General features: G+C 44.0%; 1 protein-coding gene and 1 long non-coding RNA gene across 2 annotated transcripts in view; one reads left to right on the top strand and one right to left on the bottom strand.

Annotated features, from left to right (window-relative positions):
• Window positions 1-5767: 5767 nt before the first annotated feature.
• LOC131483619 (uncharacterized) lies at window positions 5768-8246 on the bottom strand. The gene is made up of 2 exons (XR_009247808.1): window positions 6871-8246; window positions 5768-6787 (listed from the first exon to the last, which is right to left on the bottom strand). It is a non-coding gene; the product is annotated as an uncharacterized LOC131483619 (long non-coding RNA).
• Window positions 8247-9557: 1311 nt separating this feature from the next.
• Window positions 9558-21842, top strand: part of PRKCQ (protein kinase C theta) — a 188043-nt gene continuing 175758 nt past the window's right edge. Inside the window, exon 1 of the mRNA XM_058681961.1 lies at window positions 9558-9686. The gene's annotated coding sequence lies outside the window, so the exon portion shown is untranslated. The remainder of the gene's footprint in view (window positions 9687-21842) is intronic.

Raw genomic sequence — 21842 nt, forward strand, 5'->3', positions numbered from 1 at the left:
CTCAGGAGGCTAGCCACAGATCCGATCGCTTCCTCGTGAGCAAAGAAATGTTTGAAAAAGCCATAATAAACAAGAGTGAGGGTTCCCAAACGGGTATTTATATCAAGCTAACAGAGGTTTATCTGCAGTGTAGCCACTCTTCTTTTGAAATAAATATTTTCAGCTCCTGCCGTAAAGAAGTACAATTAAGTGCAGTCGAACAATTCAAAAGACAAGCAGACAAATTCTCATCAGCCAGCCCTCCTTTTTACTATTCTTTATCAATCCTTGGTTTTTATATCTTTGTAAACCTTATCTCTAATTAATTCAAGTAATTTTCCAGACGAGTCTCTATTGCCTTTGTTTATATTTCATGGAAGATGCTTGAATCTCACAGACATGCTACCTCCATGGGGAGGGGTCGTAATTACTCACGTTTGTACTTTACGCTCCTTATTGGATCACACTTAGAAACGGGCACAAACTGCCTTTTGCCGAAGTTGAAAAATATTTTGTTTGCCTTTAAAAAAAAAAAATTGAAAGCAAGAAACAAGAGGTGGGGAGGAGCAGGAACCTAGAATTCTAGCAAGGTGGGGGTGGGGTGGGGCGGTCAGAAGGACTGAAAACACATCTTGTCTAACTCCTTTACTCATTAAGCAAGAAAAAAAGGACTCAGGAAGTATTAATGATTTGTTTGAGGTCACCCTGCCATTAAACTTAATTTGCTGGCTTGCTAAAAAGCACAGAGAGGAAGATAGAGACAGAGAAAGAAAGAAACAGCAAGAAATAGGAAGAAGCAGAGAGAAACAGAGAAAGAGAAAGAGAGTGAGACAGAGAATCACAAAGAGACAGAGAAGGGGAGAGAATGAATACATCTGCACTCACTGAATTAATCAACTCTCCATTATCTGAGACGCCAACCTTGTTTCTGGCTATACAGAAAGGGCTTTATGAATATGATAATATTGCCTTCCGTTTTCCAATAACCGTTTTTAAAAAATGCAACTGATTTAAACCAAACCGAACCAGCAGACAGTTCACCCACTTCTCCCACCTCTGGTAACCATGAGTCTGTTCTCTGTTTCTATAGCTTAGCTGTTCATTTGTTGGTTTTAGATTCCATATATAAGAGAGATCATATACTAATTTGTCTTTCTGTCTGACTTATTGCACTAAGTGTAACGCCCTTGAGGTCTATCCATGTTGTTGCAAATGGCAAGATTTCATTCTTCTTTTTAATGGCTAGATAGTATTCCAGTTTGTGTGTGTGTGCGTGTGTGTGTGTGTGTGTGTGTGTGTGTGAGAGAGAGAGAGAGAGAGAGAGAGAGGGGTTTTCTTTATCCATCCATCCACTGGTGGATACTTAGATTGCTTCCATACGTTGGCTATCGTAAATAATCCTGCAATGGACGTGGGGGCACAGATACCTTTTCGAAATGCTGTTTTCATTTTCTTTGGATAAATACCCAGAGATTAAATTGCTGAATCATATGGTAGCTCTTTATGTAACGTTTTGAGGAAGTCCCAAACTGTTTTTCCAAAGTGGTTCCCACCACCCAGAGCACAAGGGTCCTTTCCTTTTCTCCACATCCTCGCCAACACTTGTGATTTCTAGTCTCTTCCATAACCTTTTTATTGGGGTTGATATACAAAGAAAGGTACAGAAGCCACAGATGTGCAGCTAGATGAATTTTTACACAGTGGACATATTTATGTAACCACTTCCTACATCAAGTGATTAAAATCCCCCCCCCACAGCAGAAGCCCTCCTGATCTCCCTTCCCAGACACGACACCACCCACCTGCCCAGAAATAATAACTGCTATCCTGACTTCTCTTAGTATAAATGGATTTTACCCATTTTTGAACTCTATGTATAGGAAATCCCATAGAATATATATATTTCAGACCCGCTTCTTCCACTCAACGTTACAATTATGAGACATGTTCATGCTGTGGCAGTGATGTGTTAATTGTCATTGCTGCATCGTGTCCATTGGGTGACATAACACAGTTTAATTGTGCATTCGACAGTTGATGGGTGCTTGAGCTGTTTCCAGTGTGGGGTGCTTATGAACGGTACTGCAATGAATATGTTGTATACACCTTTTAGTGCATATCGTGTGCACATTTCTGTAGATTGCGTGGAAAGCCTGGGTCACTGGATATGCATAAATCAGCTTTAGTAGCTTCCAAAGAGTTTCCCCAAGTGGCGCTAATCTGCTTGAGAAGTCCACTTTCTCCACATCCTCCCCATGGTACATCAGGGACTCACTACATCCAGGGAGTCACAAAACAGATCGTGGAATTCTTGGAATTTTCTTTTTTAGCTAAGGAATAAAAGGAAGAATTTAAGTGTAGAACCACGGGAGAGGTCTCTGTTCCGCCCAAATGAAATAGTAAGGAAAAGACAGAGTGTGAATCTGCAGCAAGGAAACAGAGAGAGATTTGGAAAAACAAATCCACCTACAAGAGTTTGTTAGTTCTTTTAAATTCTTCGACAGGCCACAAAACGTGCCAAAGGTCATCATAACCTCAAGAACCTGATTTCTTGTTTGGTTTCTTTAGTGAAGTTTCTAACTGCGTTCCTAGGGAGAGGGGAAGCCGCATAACAAGCTGTAATGGCTAGAATTTGCTGCACCTTGCTGTGTTTCATCCAGAAGCCTTTTTAAGTTCTTAAGGTTTTAAGTCTTTTTAAGTTCCCTTGGCTGGTCAAGTCACAAGACACGAGAGGTTCTCAAGCAACGGCTTTCTTGTCTTTTGCCTGGAGACAAACTTTCTTAGCGTGATTAAAACTAATCCACATTTCCGCAGCCCTCCCAGATTTACGTAACACCCAAATGTATTTACTTAATCTGGCAAGCAGGATCAGATGCTTTTCCCTGACCAAAAGCTTTTCCCTCTAGTTAAAACTGCATGATCCAATTAGTAAACAGGGAGTTGGTGGGTTTTTTTCACCCTGAACAGGATACTTCTTAAAACAAGTTACATTGAAGGAAAAGAAGAAGAAAAAAGCCATTCTGAAGAATTATAAGGGCAGATTTAAACAGTAGCGTTATTCACTGTGGGGGGGAGAGGGGCATAATTTTTGTCATTTAGTAAAAGGCAAAGTAGCTAGTCCTATTTAGAGCAACCAGAGAATTTCAATCATCTGCCTAGAAAACATATTTGTAATTCCTTGACAAAATATTTAGGGATTAGAAGCGAATTAAAGTTTCTTTTATATACATGTTTATGCTTTTCAAATTTTCTGTGATGAATATTCAGCACTTTATAATCAGGCAGGAAGTTCCCCCAAATTACACGTAGTTAAAAGATAGTGAGAAAATACACCAAAATGTTCATTGCCTTGGATGGGGGAATTATGAATAACCTTTTTTCTCTTTTTACTTTTCCCTAATTTCTAGATGTGTATGTGTGCATACAAGTAAATGTGGAGCTTTTCTCATAGGAAAAATAATAACCATTACTTTTCAAAATCTGCTTGCCCATTTTTAGCCTTGTGGATGCTGGCCAGAATTCTGGAGAGGCAGTTTTAGTGAGGTCCCAATGAGCCTCGCCTGGATTCTGATCATAGCTCTGCCTCTCCTTTGCTGTGTGATACTGTGTAAGCAACTTACCCTCTCTGAACCTCAATGTTCTCATCTGTAAAGTGTGAATAACAACACGCATATTATGGGATTGTCACAGTGGTTTAACAAGCTGATATATGTAAAATACCACTATTCAAAGTACAGCATTCTCTTCTTAAGGTTTTCCAGGGATCGAAGCACTTTAGACGTTTTATCTACTCGATTCTCCCTATGAAATCTGCAGGATGTCACGTGAATATCTCCCCTTAGACTACAACAAACATAGGACAGAATTTTTGAAATAATGTGTGATATTTATGGTCGATTTAGAAAAATAAGCACGTCCTCTAATCTGAGATAACACACATCTTTGATTTTTTTAAAACCATTTTATTATTGAAGTATAGCTAACAATACAATGAATGATACATCAGGTTGGGGTGCACAACACAATGATTATATTATGCAGTGACGTATAGCTTTGGTCCTTGAGTGTATCTCCACCAAGTTCAAACAGGAGGTGTGAAAACATTAGCTTTCCATTATTGTAAATGTTGCATAAATGTACAAATAAAAGCTATTGATAGGATTACTTAAAAAGAATTATTTAAATATTACAGAGGGTTTTTTTAAATCATCAGAACACATGTATTTAAGTACTGGGTAATTTGTGTATGTGTGTGTGTGTGTTTAATGTATAAAATTGAGATTAAGCGTCTGTTCTCCAAAGGGCACCTCTGTGGCTCAGTCGGTCAAGCCTCCAACTCTCCTGGTTTGGGCTCAGGTCATGATCTCACAGTTGGTGGGTTTGAGCCCCATGTCTGGCTGTGTGCTGATGCCATCCATGGAGCTTACTTGCGATTCTCTCCCCCCCCCCCCCCCGGCCCCATTCACTCTCTCCGTCTCTCTGTCTCTCTGTCTCTCTGTCTCTCTCTCTCTCAAAATGAATAAATAAACTTAGAAAAAATAGTCTATTCTCAAAAGAGATGCTAACCCCCAAATGTAGTGCTTTACTTCTTTTCTGTGCTGACTCTGCAGAGTAACAAGCAGAAAAGAAGGAGAAGAAGGAGGAGGAAGAGGAGGAGGAGGAGAAAAGAAAATGCCAACTTGGATCTACTTACAACTTTATGAGCCAAGATAAGTTTAAAGAAATAACCCGTCTCAAGGGTTGCCATTTGGGGCTAACAACAAACATTTCAGGGGTGAGATGCTTGAGTTGGGGGACGAAGGGTAACCGTGCAACAGAGTACATCTAACTGACTCACACAACGGTCAAATATGATCAATTTAGCCTCAGTAGGCCTCCGTTCTGACTACTGAGAAAAAGCAAGTTACCTGTATTTTTGGTCCACAAAATTTGTACTTCAGAGTGAATGGTTGAGACTGTGGTGTAGGCAGGAAAGTGTACACAAAGAAGAAAGTAATGATTTTCTGTGTTTCCTGTGCTATCCGTGTATGACTTCCTTGAGAGTATTTGAATTTTTTTATACCAGTGAATATATTTAAATAGCAATGAGTACTAGAAGCAAATTATATTACATTCCCCATCACTGACAATTAGAACTTTCTTTTAGTTGGCATTTATCTTCAGAATTTTAAAGCTGGAAGGAACCTACGAAGTCTAACATAAATTCTGCGTGTGTGCGTCGTGTGTGCATGTTAATGTCAACATAAACCCATAAATGGTGTGTGTCTGAGGGATACAGGTTGAAGAAGGGAGTAGTGAGGGATGGGTGTGGTATTTGCTTTTTCACAAAAGGGACTGAGAGAATAAAGTGGTTTGACTTACAAACACAATGAAACTTTATTGTGTTAAGGTATATCTATGCTAAAACAACACTGAAAATGTTACCATTCGCTATCTGATTCAGATACTTATGTTACAATTAGATTCTCTCTGTTGTCCTTGATAACTTAAAAAAAAAAATCAGCGCTATAAGATTTCAGAAGCCACAAGTAAAACAAGACAGCAACATTGTGTTTTTAAAACTCCACTACCTTAAAAAAATGGCGTTGGGGGTGATGGAGGGGAGACACTATAATGGTCAAATTCATTCTTTGATAATATAATAATAGTTGAAAAATGACCTCTAAATGTTCTAATCATTAAAGATTAAATTTTACTTTATTTTCTATGGCTGAATTGGTAAGTGGGCATTTTGATACATTATGACTTATAAATCGGCCATGTATACATCTGTTAACTCTTCTTAGAATACCTTGTTAGTTGGGATATCCATAAACACACACAACTGACTTTACTGTTCCAAGAGGCAGGCTGTAATTTCAGCTCTTGTCTTGTTTCCGTGTATATAATGGCAAAGGTCCTGAATCTGGGGTCAACAGACCGGGGGTCAAGCCACACCCCACCACTCATTGTGACAGCCTGGCAAGTCATTTGTTTGATCGCTAAGCCTCAGATGTCACATCTGCCAAGTGAAGGGGATATTCCCCATCTTGGGGGATTCATTGTCACAGTCAAATGAAATAATTAAAGTATTCAACACCATGCCATGGCACGTGTCATAAATGCACAAAAAATATTAGCCACCTAAAATTGGGTCACTCATCATCTCTTTCTTAAATGAAGACATAATACCTACTCCCATACCTTGTGTGAGATCTAAAAACTAGCTTAACATCACCAGGCATACATAACAACATAGGACCTTTAAAAAAAATACATTATGAACACTGCTGCCTTTTAAGCTCAGGATAAAATCTGTATTGACCCTTCCCCTTCCTGATTTGGAAGAGTTGGTGTCAATCTTATTATGAGTAGGAATCAAGGTTTATTTGCTCCCCTGGGGGAGAGCCAATTTCGGCTTCCATGTTTACAGCTCCCTTCATGCAATAACAATTTCTAGCTTCTAATTATCCTTTTTCCCCGTCTGAATGCATAAAGTTAGATTGACTAGGGGAAACAAGAAATCTCCCTTTCCCTTGTCCAAGCTGTGAATTTAAAATACCTGTTTTTCATCTTGCCTCTGTCACTTTCACCTACAGCTTCTAGAATAATTTTGACATTTTCTGAATAAATTTATGCAAGACTCAACATGTTTCTCAGGCCTCTGGGTAGGGAAGATCATGGTCGTCTAACACCACGCTGATTCTTCTGGAGATTCAGGAAGACCACTTTAAAACCAATCTCGGCCAGGCCTTTGGCAAAGTGACAGCTGGGCAGCCAAACCCCTCATGAAATTATCCAAACTGGTGTCCCTCTGAGTGGTGACTTTCTGCAGAGACAGAAGTGGCCTTGTTAAATAGTCCTCTGTTCAAATTGCCTGTGTTTGTCATGTCCTACTACTCCCCCAAATACCTTCTTTCTCTGAATCGAGGCTCATAATGAGGACATCGTCTCTTTAGTTTCTATCCTAAATCCGTGATGGAAGGTGCAGGAAGTGGCCTCTTCGGGAAGTAGAAGATAATCGCCAGCTGGGTCCAAAATAAAAGCGAGGTGGTGTCTCAGGCTCCCTTTTGCAGATTCCAAGTTGAAGGAAGATGGACTGTGATCTCTCCAGCGATAGGATTCTTGATGTCGTTTATTTCTTCGCTCTGGATCCAAAGCAGGGATCATACCTCTTCCGGCTAAGGTGAAACCACACCACAGTCTGTCCTGAGCATCATTCCAGGAAACTTTAGGGCAGACACTGAAGTACACAACCAAAAGTCTGAGTGTGTTTCACACAATGAGTAGAACCTCACCGCCCACATGTAGTCCGCTCCAGGAAATGTCATTTCCTCTTCCAGGAAACAAAGGTGTGGAGAACTTCTGAGCAGCAGCCGTGTTTATAAAACGAGACAATGTCTGGTCATAAAGCAGAAATACCTAGTGGCCTGGGGAAGGAGAAGGCTGGCTCTACAAGACGCCGGGATGAAAAAGACGTGGAGGTATCCCTAACACCTAACATGTAACAAGAACAGATTTAGATGTTTTGCTCTTACGGGAGAGTCAAGACAAATAAACAAACACCAACGCAAAACAAAAACAAAATGCTCTTTTTAGATATACGGTGAATATGGTTTTAGAAGAATCGGTCTTTAGATTAATGGGTTTTCAGTGGTAAGACTGCATAGTTGTAGCACAGTAGAGTGGCACAGGTCCCCAGAGACCAGCTGTCCAAAGACAAGCCAAGCATAAAACAGAGGGAATGGCTGTAGCATGCAGGCACTAATCAACAGTGCCTGATCGAACTGCTCCACACTGGCCTGGGTTTGAATCCTGGTTCTGGGACTTTATTAACTGTAAGGTTTGGAGCAAGCTGCATTACCCTTGTAAGCCTCATTAGTCTCATCTCTAAAACAGATGATGATGATGATGATGATGATGATGATATAATTTCTACCCCATAACGTTTACAAAGAGTAAATGAACAGTGCACCAAAAGTGCAATGCACACTTTACATTGCCTCGTATATGGGCACTCAGTACATGATCATCATTATTTGGAACTTTTTAAAAGCCATTGACCACAGACTAAATTAAAAACACACACAAACTTTCCTTGAGCTTCTATACGTGCGTAAGCTCCTTCTCAAATGGTCAGTGAAAATCCCAGCCGTCAGGAATGAGTGGGGTTCCTGGGGGCACTGCAGACGCTCACAGCTGGCCATCTCTTCTTCTCCAAGTGACAGGCTCTGTTTAGGGATGGCTGGAGAAGAACCAGGAGGAAGGCATTTCGAACTAGAAGTTTCTCTTCTGCAGAGAGAAGCTGGGCTTCTCACTGGGGCGAATTCTTCCAGCCTTGTTCCCAGCCATACTTACCTTTCGCCACCAGATTTCAATAGCAAATGTACAGTCAGTGCCTACTATGCGCCAGGCTCTCATGACGCCATGGTGAGCGGCACTCTGAGAGTCCATCTACCCTCGCACCTCCTTCCTGGCTAGGATCTTCCAAGAGGCAGCCTCTCTGTTGGGTGATTCTGGCCTGAGTATCAGTTCAATATGGCTAGAGATTAACAAGTGTGGGAGAGGGGCTAGTTTTCACGGATTGCATCTTTATCCTCAAAAGGAGTGTGTGTTTGTTTTGCTGAGTTCATAGAGATTAGAGGAAAGAGTGGCCCTATCTAGCTTCCCTGCCACAAAGCAGCAATGTGAATTTCTCAAGTCAACACACCCACTTGCGCCTACATTTTTCATCTTTAAATTAAAAGTTGGGAACTAGCTGCCATCAGAGATCCTTTGCAACTGACACTATATATACATCCACGATCAGAAGCCTGTTAATCCAAGATTTTGCTCGTTTTTACCTTTTAAATCTCTCTCTCTCTCTCTCTCTCTCAAAAAAAAATATATTTCTCAGACTAATGTGGTGTTAGAACATTATAGCAACAAAAGCCTGAAGCAAGTACACTTTAAACATTTAGTGTCATGATCGTGAGAGAATCGCTCTGTAACAGTTTTGGTAACCAGACATATAGTTTTCTAACCTGATTGAAAAATTAACCCCAGTCATCCTCATCAGGATTACCATCAGCATCACCAACAAGGTGCAAAGGCTTCAAATGACATGCACCTGTAAGGACATTATACTGTAGCTTGGAGGCTGTCAAAGTTTTAAAGCAATGCAACTTCGGAAACTATACATGAAGCCACAGGGTGCAAAAATAAAAACCAAAAATAAAATACGGTGGCAGCTAGGGCACACAACGTAGAAAAGAGCATCCTCCAAACAGAAAAGCACCCACAGTCCTGGGGAGGTAACTTTAAAAGAGAACTTCAGGAACCATGTCGATGAGCCCTTTTGTAGTGTAAAAAGAGAAACCCGTGAAGTTCTGTTCACCAAATGACCTTGATCCTTCCCTTCGGAAGGGTGGTTTTCGATTTTCAGTTGGGCGAGGCGTGGAGTCCGCTCGAGCTCAGCCGGCGGCAGGTGCCGGGCGCCCCTGGCCGCGACCTCCCGCATCGTCCCCGGGGCCCGGGCGGGCGGCGCGGGGGAGGAGCGCGGGCGAGGGGCGGGCGCGGTGGGAGGGGACGCGGAGCGGGGCGCGGGCTCCTGGGCGGGCGTCCGCTGGGCCGGCTCGGGCGCTCGGGCCGCGGGCTCACGAGCGCCCCCTGGCAGGCGCCGGGACGCCGCCAGTGCCCGCGCCGCCGCCGAGCAGCAACGCCTGGGACCCCGGGCGCCCCGTCTGCAGGTAGGTGAGCTGGGGTGGGGGCGTCGGCCCCGGGGAGGGCAGGGGGTCTGCGCGGGGGGCCGGGGCCGCGACCCGGCGGGGCGGGATGCGGAGTCGGGGGTAGGCCGGCCCGGGTCCCGCTGCGAGACGAACGGGGAAGGGGGCGCGGGACGCCTGCCCGGCCGCCAGGGGACTAGAGCGCAGCAAACTTTGGGCCACTTGCCTCCGGTGGCATCTTACGCGCGGGTGGCGTAGGGCGCAGCTGACCTTGGCCTTGTGGAGGCCACCGAGGCTGGGGCTGGGGGGCGCCTTCACTTCTCGTTTTCTCCCCTCTCGCCTGGACTTACTGGGGTGGGAAGGAGGGAAGAAGGTGGAAAGTTTTTTATCCTTGGCAAATGCTATAAGGAGAGATGGTTTGATGCAGATGGTGACCTGCCCACAGGTCTTGTTTCCTTAGGGTTTGCGAGAGCAGCAGGCAGGGCTGCCAAGACTCACTTCTAAACAAAACCAAATTTCTTTTCAAGGTCCTGGGGCAGAGTGAGGCGGCTCTGTGATAGATACGGGGGAAAAAAAAGTGTGGTGCTCAATCCTGTAACCTCTAGTGAGATTCTCTGTATTTCGGCATTCAGAGCCACATGTTAAGAAAGTAGAGGTAAATATCTTTATTTTATTGAATTTTAAGAGCCCCAGTTATCTGTGTGAAATTGACTGTTCACGCTAAAGGCTTGGGCACTCCCTATAGGCATGAGTGAGGAGAGGCCCAAAGGTCTGGCCCCGCTGGAGATTCAGATTCTTTCCGCCTGGAGTCTGCCACTGAGCTGCCTTGTCCTTTGAGGTTGTGTAAGAAAAGGTTATTCAGCCATGAGGGTGAAGCCTGTAGGAAAGGTGCAGGTCTGGCCAGGGCCAGGTGCCCACCTGACCCCCTGCACTGGTTCTCTAGACCTTCCCCCTTGGACCCAGCCTTCTGTAGAAGCGGTGACCAGCACAGCCCCCCTTCCCTGGCAGGGATGTTTGGTGAAGGTGCCCTGCTCCTAAGCTCCAAGGTCCCCCCTCTCCCACCCCACACCCCAACCTTGTGAATCACCAACTTCGTTTTTCCACCTAACTTTATCTCTGGTAACTCTTGTAAAATGGCAGGCTTAGGGGCGGATGCTTAATCTCTTTAAAAAATGCTGTGTCTAGTGGGAAGGAGGGTGACAAAGGAGGGTGACGTTTACCAATTTGGTTGCAAATTACTTTTGAAGTTTATGCACAGCTGTTTAAAATCCCTCTGAGATCAGTGCCATTGTTTGAGGCAGGTGTCTGTCACAGATTGATGTTGTTAGTCCCTTTTCTGCTGATTGCATGTACGTATATTTAAAGCCTAAGGCATAGGAAGAAGACCTTCTAAAACCTCCAAAGCCTCAGCTGTGAAATTCCTCCCCGTTAGTGATTAAGACTAAATTAAGTCATCTTGTTGGTTGTTGTTGTTGTTGTTGTTTTTTCTTCTCGCTCTCATAAACTTTTATCTCTGGTTTCAAGAGTAACCTGTTCAGCCTCACCAGCCTTTGTTTCACTCCTGTGATTTTCTTGTAAATTCTTAAAATGTGAAGTTCCAGGGAGGACTTCTCATCGCCACCCTTCAATGTGTCATGCTCACTTCCGCCACCGTCTTGTGCCATGGTGGCTCAGAATGGCAAGAAGCGCTTGGGCAAGCTTCTTTGTGGGTCCTCCGGCTGGGTCCACCTCCCTAGGATGGAAACACCCTTGAGTCAGCTCTGAATATCCCTGGGTCAGCTACTAGAACTTTCATTTCTTCTGCTGTTGGCATTTCTCTTTAGATACACAAGGATATTGTACAATTATTTACACCTTCGTCCTCCTTAGCATCTCAAAGATCCCTTTCAACTCTAAGACTCCATTTCCCTTGTTCAGAGCAGGTTCTGGAGGCTCCCCTGAATTGCCCATTTGTCTTTGGTCATTTCTATGAAGGTCCCTCATTTGGTTGTAATATATTCTCTCTCTTCTGGGGGGAAGATGCAGGATTTCATGATAGGACATTTGCCTTCCTTTAAAATAGGAATTAGAATTAGTACTTCCTGTTTTTAATGCATGTCATATTTTAGATTTGCAGATTATGTTGTTTGCTCCCCAAAATATTGCGGATAGAATAATTGCATGTGACTGTTAATAAGGGTTAATAATATTTTCCTCTCAGGTGGTTTCCTTTTTAGAGTCTTCACCCTTTTCTCTTTTTTCTTTAAAGTAATTTTCCTAAATTGTTTAAAATTTTAAAAAAATTATTGTATGATGAAAAATCCCAGGGAACACACATGGATCATGTGATTTCATATTTACGTAATTTTGTCCCAAATCATATGTGTAATTGAAAGCAGAGAGAATGGTCTCATGGTGTCATGCACAGCATTTGACTTCTTCATGTCTGTCCATTATCGTAAAACTTCCAGGATCTCATTTTCAAACAGCAGTGCATCTAATTTTGCCTGTTCATGCCTATTCTGGCTGTTAAGGAAGAGATCATGAGACACTCAGAAACATATCGAGGCAGAAAGTTGAATTAAAAGATATTTTCTTGCAATAAAGGAAACATCTTTCAATATCCTAACACATCAAGCATTTATACACAAATCCACATTTCCCTGTCATCTAAACATAACCCTTGGGGCAAAGGGAGAATCAGAATTTCAGAAATTAGTTTCTGTTCCACGATTAAATTAGCCCATTTTTAAAGTACTCTCTTTGGCCGGACATGCTTGATGTTAACTTTAAGCTAGTAATATTGATGATAATAATCAGAGCCAACAAAAGCAATAAAATAATGGTTTGATTGATGCAGTATTACTTATCATTTGCGTGCCAGGTATGAAGCCCAGAATTTTATATTTGACAAACATTCCTATTTCATGTAATCTTTGCAACGCTTTTATAAATTGCATATTATTATCATCATCACCACTTTCATTTTGCAGGTGAAGAACCTGAGTCTCAAGGAAGTTATATCGCTTGCCCAGGTCTTAACAGCTCGTATGTCTGACTCTGACACAGAGCTGGACAACCTACCAGTTAAAGGTTTTGGGTTTTTGTTTTTCCCTTAATGTTTATTTATTTTGTGTGAGAGAGAGTGCAAGCAGGGGAGGGGCAGAGAGAGAGAGAGAGAGAGGGAGATACAGAGAATCCCAAGCAGGCTTTGCACTGTCAGCCCAGAGCCCAACACCAGGCTCGAACTCACCAAGTACGAGATCATGACCTGAGCCGAAATCAAGAGTCGGATGCTTAACCAACTGAGCGCCACAAGTGTTTTCAATCATGACAAAATGGTACACATACCACAAAACTCATCATCGTAACCATTTCGAAAGGTACCTTTCAGTGGCATTAGGTACCTTCACACTGGTGGGCAGCCATCGCCACCACCTATCAACAGAGCTCCTTCATCCTGCAAAACTGAAACTCTGTCCCCATTTAACACTCCCTGTTCACCCTCCCGCCAGCCCCTGGCAACCTCCATTCTTCGTTTTGTCTTTCTGAATTTGACTACTCTGGGCACCCCATATACATGAAACATACAGTATTTGTCTTTGTGAGACTTGCTTACCTCACCATAAGGTCCTGCAGATGCATATGTGTTGTAGCATTTGTCCGAATTTCCTTCCTTTTAAAGGCTGAATAATATTCCATTGTGTGTGTATATCCTGTTCTGCTTATCTACTCATCTATTCATGGACGCCTGGGTTGCTTCCACGTTTTGGTTTATATATAACACTTTGAACATGGGTGTATAAATATCTCTTTAGGTCTCTGCTTTAAATGCTTTTGACTGGATTAAATGGCAGTTCGGTATATCATATTTTGAGGATACATCATCCTGTTTCCCGCGGTGGCTGCATCATTTCACATTCCCACTAGTGTGTAAAGGTTTCCGTTTCTCCACATCCTCGGCGACACTTGATATTTTCTGGATTTTGTTTGTTTTGATAGTGGTCATCCTCATGTGTTGTGAGGTGGTAAGCAATGAGCTTTTCACTAAATTGTTTGATGCTAGACTCAGGGGTCTATGAGTCTCCTGCGTTCATTGGTCTTTCCTCTCTCTCCTTGTTTATGTACGTTTTTCTAGTGCAGAATCACTAAAGCAACCACTATTCGAGCATCCCCTGAAGGACCAGGGAAACCAGGGCAGGGGGGCTCTTGAAAGATAAAAGGTCCTTCTAGGAAGGGTTGCCCCAACCTACGTGAAGGACCTCGTGATGTAGAAATAAATGGTTGTTCGGGGCACCTGGGTGGCTCAGTCAGTTGAGCGTCCAACTTTGGCTCAGATCATGATCTCGCAGTCCATGAGTTCGAGCCCCGTGTCAGGCTCTGTGCTGACAGCTCAGAGCCTGGAGCCTGCTTCGGATTCTGTGTCTCCCCTCTCCCTCTCTCTTTCAGTCTCTGCCCCTTCCCCCCCCCCTCACTCCCTGTCTCTCTGTCTCTCTCTCAAAAATAAGTAAACATTAAAAATTAAAAAAAAAAAAGAAATGGTTATCAAGAATAAAGGAAGCATGGTGTTAGTGCTAATAACCTTAAATGTATAGGACAGACCTTTTGCAGATTAAAGGCTAGATTATCGCTTGTAGGCAACCAAAACAAGGCAAATTCTTGGGACATCGCAGAGAGCCAAAAGGTTGATGGCTGTACTTTAGTTCATCAAGCTTTTGTTATGAGCCCCAGAGCCACACACTGTACTGTCTAACTTGTAGGGGAGAGGCAGACGAGTAAAGAGGAAATTACAAGGCAGTGTGATAATTTCATCATGCATGTATATTGTTATGTGTCAGTTTATACTATGATGGTGTGCAACTGTATTATATATTTGTTTATTTCCTGCCTGTTTCCTCCTCTGGAGGGTAAACCCTGTGAGGGCTAGTGTTTCATCCATAGCTGTATCCCTGGCTGCTATAGCAGGGCCTGGCACATAGTAGGCCTGCAATACATAAGCGTGTGGTGACTAGGCAAGTGCCGTCCTGGGGAGGTACATGGTGCTATGGGAGCACTTAGATTTGGAGTGTCTGAGAAGATATCTCAGCGGAAGTGATGGCAGGTGGCAGTGAGCCCGGTGAGGGTGTTCCAGAAGTGGGGATGGCGTTTGTAGAATGGCCTGGCAGCTTGTGATCGTGACATCCCAGCAAAGGAAAGGAAGAGTCTGGCTGGAGCGCAGCAGGTGAGTACAGGAGAACGGGGTGAGCCCGGTGGCTTCCCCTCAAAGTGTGTTTGTGGCATCCACTGCCACTCTTCAGTTAAAAGTACAAAGAGCAGGGGCACCTGGGTGGCTAAGTCGGTTGAGCGTCCAATTTGGGCTCAGGTCAAGATCTCACGGTTCGTGGGTTTGAGCCCTGAATCGGGCTCTGTGCTGACAGCTCGGAGCCTGGAGCCTGCTTCGAATCCTCTGTCCTTCTCTCTCTCTCTCTCTGCCCCTCCACTGCTCGCATGCTCTCTGTCAAAAATAAGTAAGCATTTTTCTCTAAAAAAAGGACAAAAGGCTGATCCTTCATTGCCCTTGCCTCTCTTATCCTCCTGCTCATCCCCTGCCCTCTGAGCTGTTCACCCTGAGTGAGCACTAAAATAACCCGTAAGTAGAGTGCTGCCAAGACACGGCTGTTTCCAGAGCAGACCACATGCTGAGTTCATGGTCAGATAAGATGCCTCTTCGTAGCCCAGGTGGCCAAGAAGCCAAATCTTTCATGAACATAAGACGAAATGCCCTTCTTGCAATTTTGGGAGAAATGCATTTCAGTTGTATGTGTTGCATGTTTAGAGCAGTGGTCTTGAACCGTCTCTATTCCATGGCTCATTCATGGACTGATTTCAGTGGTGCAAAAACAGGCCTCTTGCACCATGTTTTTTTAACCTGCAAGACACAATCCATTAGTGGATTATGAAATTAATGTATTGCTTTGTGACAAGCTTCTCTTTCAAAATGAAATAGAGCAGAAAACGCTAGCACCCATTTCATGTAGCAAAAGTAATGATTTCATGAAGTTTTCTATCATGGAATTTAGGACATAGTCTCTTTCTCACCTGTTTGAAAATTATAGACTCACGGCATTTAGTTTTCTGTACCCTTCCTGGTAAGTCATGGGATCACACAAGCTCAAGGCTGGAGGGAAGAAGGAGAAATGGAAAGGAAAGTGACATTTGTTAAGCGTGCGGTGTGCCAAGTGCTGGGATACATGGGATCACTTACTCTAAAGCCCTGTGTGTCAGATGGGTCTTTCATGGTTTACGGAGGAAATGCTGAATCGTGAAGACGTGAAGAAACTTGATCAGGGATCACACAACAAATTGTTAACCGTGAACCCTGATCTCTTGGCTCCTAATTTAATATTCTTTTTTATGCCTCTGTGGGTTGTCTTCCCCAAGTGTGTTCATCAGTTGGCTGCTTGGGGAAGATATTTTCTTGAGGAAAGTGGTGTAACCGTATTCACATTTGTTAGGAAGAACGGAAACTTTGAGAGGTATCACATCAGCTTCTTAAAGGACTAGATCAGTGAGGTGGAAATAGTGTTGATTATATAGACTGGGAATCATTCAACCTGAAGTTGACAAAGATGAAAACAGCTACCTCCCCCAAAGCTGTCCCCCGGACGAGCATGAGTGGTGCCATGTGAGATGACATACTTTCCGTCCTAAAGCCGGGGACCCTGGGGCCACTGTCTACTTCTCTCAGTTTGTGTACAGAGGTTGATGAGTTATACTGAGCAAAATTGTGCAACTATGCAAATTCATGACGCTCTAATTCTGCGATTTCTAACATCAGCCAGGCTCTCAGGCTTTCCCTGGCCAAGCCTCCTTGCTTTCCACAGCGGCCACTTGTGACCATCACCTGCCAGCCCAGCCCCCTACCCTCAGCCTGTTGCCTTGCTTCCCCCTTCACTGAGCAAAATGGAAGTTTTCCTGATGAGAACAGACTGAATTTGTGATCACAGAGCTACAGCCTAACTTCAGCTGGATCTACCCTCCCATCCTTCCTTCCTTTTCACAATGAAAAGAAAAAGAAAAAAAGATGCCTCATTCTCCTGGCTAATAATCTTCCTCCTCCTTTGGTGCTCCGGGACCCATGCCTTCCCCATTCTCGGGCATGTTGTTCTCTTTATTCTGTCCTCTCTCATCTGTGTATTCCTTCCCTCCCTCCTCACTGGCCCCATTCTCACTGCATCAAACACGCCTAAATCCCTTCCTTGTTCTAGCTACTTTTTTCTCTTTCCTCCTCCTCCTCCGTGCCACACTCCTTAAATTGTCCTTTCCGCCTGCTACTGTTTTCTCGCTCCACATGTCTTGCCACAGACATCTGGCTTTGCCTCTACTGTGTCTTGGGAAACTCACACTCCCTGTTGCCAACTCTGACTAAATCCCACTCCTCTCTGAGTTGATTTCTCCTCAGCGGACCCGTGCACTGAGCACTCCTGCAATCTTGGAGCAATGTTTCCCTTCCATCCCCTCTCTTATTCTTCCTCTTTCTTCTCCTCTCCTTTGCAATCTTCTCTCCTTTCTGTCCCCTGGGAGGCTGATGATCCTCACTTCTCTATTCCCGTGGCCACGCCATCCCTCATTCATCTTCCGAGCCGTGTCCTCGCTCGCCGCTACCCAAAACTCACCAATGCAAAGTTCTACCAATCTTTTGCCGCTACTTGATGGATGCATTCGGTACCGAACGCCCCAAACTGAACACATCACCTTCCCCTTTCTCTTGCTGCAAATATTTCCCTACCGCTCTTTTCTGTACCTGGCACTGGCTTCACCTCTTCTCACACAAGCAGAGGTCCTCTAGATGGTTTTCCTTTACTCCTCACCCCAAACCACATTCTGTGAGTTCCGTCCTCTGCACCTCTTCATTCCATCCACCCTTTCCCACCTTCCTTTCCTGCTCTGTGTAGAGGCCACCACTGTTTCTCCTCTGTGTTACTGCCAGAACTTCCTACGTGGTCTGTGACTACAGAAAGTTCTCCATGTTGCAGCTGGAGGCACCCTTCTAGAACCCAGATCTCAGAGTGTCACTCCTAGTATTAAATTCTCCAGTGGTGACCCAGTACACTTGGAATGAAACCCAGACTTTATCACATGAATCAGAGTGTTCTGGTTGATCTACACTCCCCTGTCCTCTCAAGACTCATTTCTCCAGCAACACATACATCCCATTCCTATAAGTCCAAGCCTCTTTTGTGTTCCTTAGTGGTCCCATGCATCCTGTTGCCCTCATAGAACTTTTTTTTTAATGTCTATTTGTTTTTGAGAGAAAGAGAGAGAGAGAGAGAGAGAGAGAGAGAGAGAAACAGTGCATGGGCAAGGGAGGAGTGGGGGGGGGGCACAAAATCTGAAGCAGGCTCCAGGCTCTGAGCTGTCAGCATAGAGCCTGACATGGGGCTTGAACTCATGAGCCATGAGACCATGACCTGAGCTGAAGTCGGACACTCAACTGACTAAGCCACCCAGGCACCCCCTGCCTTCATGGAACTTTATGCTCAGCCTCAAACCCCTCCTTCCTTTGGTGAATTCCTGTACATCTTCAGAGCCTCACTTAGATAAGCTAGAAAGCTTTTCCTCATCCTACAAATTTGGATTTCATTTCCTTCTACATGTTCTTAGAGGGCATATGAGATCATCCATATAAAGTGCTTAGTACCTTGTATAGCATTTAGTAACCAATCAGTAAATGTTAGCAACCACAGCACCTAAAATGTATTGCTATTGTTTGTTTCCTTTTAGATTCCCCCAATAGATTACAAGCTCTCAGAAGGCAGACAGCACATTCCTACTTATTCTTTGTGGAACTGCCAGCATCCGTCACCGTATCTGACATATACGGGAGGTTCTCAATAACTATTAGCGGAGTAAATAAATGAGCCATACGTTTTAGAACATGTTGTGTGTAAGAGACTATGTGCTAAGTGACAGGAGAAAGGAATCCCAAACTAGGGGTTTAAATATTTGCACAAGTAGAATCATTATCATCTTGGCCCCAGTCCTCTGAGTCTGAATACATTCTAGAAAGTAAGAGCCGGAGGTAATGGGAAATATTCAAAGATGCTAAAGGCAATTTGCTACAAGGTAAAAACTCCCATCTCCCCTACTTATGGTGTGATTTTCTCCCTCTGTCACCCTCAGTCTTTCACTTTGATGACCATTATAATGCCAACAATAAAAGGAAGAAAGATTAAACCGAGAATGATCAGGGAATACAAAGTCATCTTAAAATATTCTGAGGGGCGCCTAGGGGGCTCAGTTGGTTGGGCGTCTGACTTCAGCTCAGGTCATGATCTCACGGTCTGTGAGTTCGAGCCCTACATCGGGCTCTGTGCTGATGGCTCAGAGTCTGGAGCCTGCTTTGGATCCTGTGTCTCCTTCTCTCTCTCTGCCCCTCCCCCGCTCGCTCTCTCTCTCTCTCTCTCTCTCAAAAATAAACATTAAAAAAACATTTACAATATTCTGAAATACCCTACAAGCAAAAGGATGAGGCAGTAGGTAAACATTAAATGCAGATATACCAAGAACTCAAAAACTATTTTAATGAAAAGAAAATATAAAAGAATAAAAGAGGTAAAAGGACTTTAATGAAATGATAAAAGGTGTTACAGAATCTTCAGGAAAAAAAAATAATCATCTTGGAAATTCATTAAGGCAGGTAACAGCTGGAAAGGTAAAAAGTAAAGGACTAAATTCAAGAACAAGGATGATAAAAGCATGTCAAAGATAAAATCATTGAAAGCATTCAAAGAAAAATGTTTTATTTTTCAAACTTTTAAAAATAAATTTTATCTTCTCTTTGGTCAGTTTTTTTCATGTTTATTTTTGAGAGAGAGAGAGAGAGAGAGACATGGATCGTGAGCAGGGCAGGGGCAGAGAGAGAGGAAGGCACAGAATGTGAAAGCAGGCTCCAGGGTCTGAGCTGTCAGCACAGAGCCCCCAGGGCGAGGCTCAAACTCATGAACTGCGAGATCATGACCCAATGCGGAGCTCAAACTCATGAACCACGAGATCATGACCTGGGCCAAAGTCAAATGCCTAACCAACTGAGCCACCCAGGTGCCCCTCTTCTTTTTTTAAAGTTTATTTATTTACTTTGAAAGCGAAAGAGAGAACATGAGCATGGGGAGGGGCAGAGAGAGAGGGACAGAGAGAGAATCCCAAGCAGGGTCCTTGGTGCCAGAGCAGAGCCCAATGCAGGACTCGATCTCATGAACTGTGAGATCCTGACCTGAGCCGAAATTAAGGGTCAGATGTTTAACTAACTGAGCCACCCAGGTGCCCCTCAAAGAAAAATGTTTGAAAAGTAAAGAATAATAAAGTACTTCAGGGAGCTCACTTAAAGGTAGACTAAGCCAAAAATATGAAACCAAAGGGGGAAAAATACCATAATCTTTTAAAGAAGATAAAAAATAAATCCCAGCAATAAAACAACGAAACAGGCACATGCATAAGTTCCTAACCATAAGTAAGCCACAGCTAAGACAACATTAAAAGTGGAGTGTAACCAAAAAAAAAACCCACCTAACCTTTATGAGATTTCAGAAGCAGATTTCCAAGCATACTTGGTTGCATGGATAGCCTTGTGTTTCAGGGAAAACAAGCACTGTGGGTTCCACTGTGGCCTTTCCCTCAAGTGGAGTGTCAGCATGTGGTCAGCTAAGGACCACCCAGTAGTTACACTGACCTTTGCCTGTAGAATCAGGGAGACGCTTCTCACTGTGCAAGACTTAGCCTCCACTGCATTCGCAGTGACTTCACCATCCCAAGTATCGACTGTTCCTTTGGGAAATAAAATAAGGAAGCCCCCTAAACTCTAAGTGCATTCCTGCCTCTGTTCGTGAAAAGCTCTTCTCAACCAGAGTCCCTTTGGGCAATTACAAAATCGGTGTCCTTTCGCGATCTACCTTTGCTGTGTAGCTTATAACGTGTTTATCCTCTCTCTCATACTTTCTTGAGTCTCTGGGGCCTTGCAGTTTCTATCCAGCTCATAACCAGAGCTCAGTAGTGATACTTTAATTCAGCTCGTATCTCCTGAGAAGGCTCACCTAAGGGCACATGTCACGTCTTCCGCGTCCTTCTTTTTCTTTAGCTCGTGGCACCGAGCTCAGGCTGCATCTGGTCCTGAAGGGGATCAGGAAGCCTCAGGGAGTCGGGGAATCTATTTTACTTTCCTCCAAATGCCAGTGTGAAGGATTCTATGAATATGACATTTCTCAGGGCCTGATCGTTAGTATTTAAGAGCCCTAAGCTCTGCAATTTTTGTCCGTATTTGCAAGGTTGGCTTTAGGGATCTAAGTGAAAAGTGGTTCCTAGAGCCCCAAGTAGATGGTTGCAATTTGCTGTGCTGACTTCTGGTAGCCAGCCCCTACCTTGACATCTGCCTCTGTAGTTCTCTGGTGCCTTCTCTGCCCAACACTCCCAGGCTCCTTGCTAAGTGGGGGCATATGGTAGTTGGTACGCAGGGTATTACGAATCCGAATTAGTCATTTTCAGCGGAAGAGATTGCAGAGATGCTCTGGGGTCTTGTGGCCTCACGTCCTGGCCCTGCTTTTGTCCTGCTTTTCCATGGCCATACCAGTCTTTCATGGCCATCTAGCTATGAAGGCGAATGGGAGGGTCATAGACGTGGGGGCGAGGAGAGAAGGAGCTGTTCCCCATTCCAGTTTTCCATATTGACCAAAAGGTGCACAAGTTGGATGAGGGGTCTCTAGGATTCCTGGTGATCCTAATATTTTGTAGCTGTTTTCTGGGAATTCTTTTGATGTCCACATATTCACTGGGGTGGTACGGTATTAGGTAAGTGTCAAGGTTCCCAGGCTCTGGCTAGCCCATGTGCACGCATTGGTGAACAGTCTGGGTGATGAGCCAACGTCACCAAGAGAAGAATGTGTGTCCCTTCACCCACACATGGAACCGTCGTCACCTGAACACCAAAGCCATCCAGCTCTAGTTGGCTTTGTAGCAACAAAACATCTTTCCTTCAATGTCAGTGATGCTTGTAACATGCCGAATTCTCTCAGATACCGTAACAACCGAGTTTTTTCCAAGTACTGGTCCTCCAAGAGGAGCAACCTACCTTGCCCAGCGGTTTTTGTTCCTGGAAGATAAGTGAATGAGGAGCAGCAGCCAGAGAGGATCTTCCCTCCTCTAAGAAGGGAATTTTTAAAAAATTTCCTC

This window comes from Neofelis nebulosa, chromosome 8 (genome assembly GCF_028018385.1).
Source record: "Neofelis nebulosa isolate mNeoNeb1 chromosome 8, mNeoNeb1.pri, whole genome shotgun sequence".
NCBI lineage: Eukaryota > Metazoa > Chordata > Mammalia > Carnivora > Felidae > Neofelis > Neofelis nebulosa.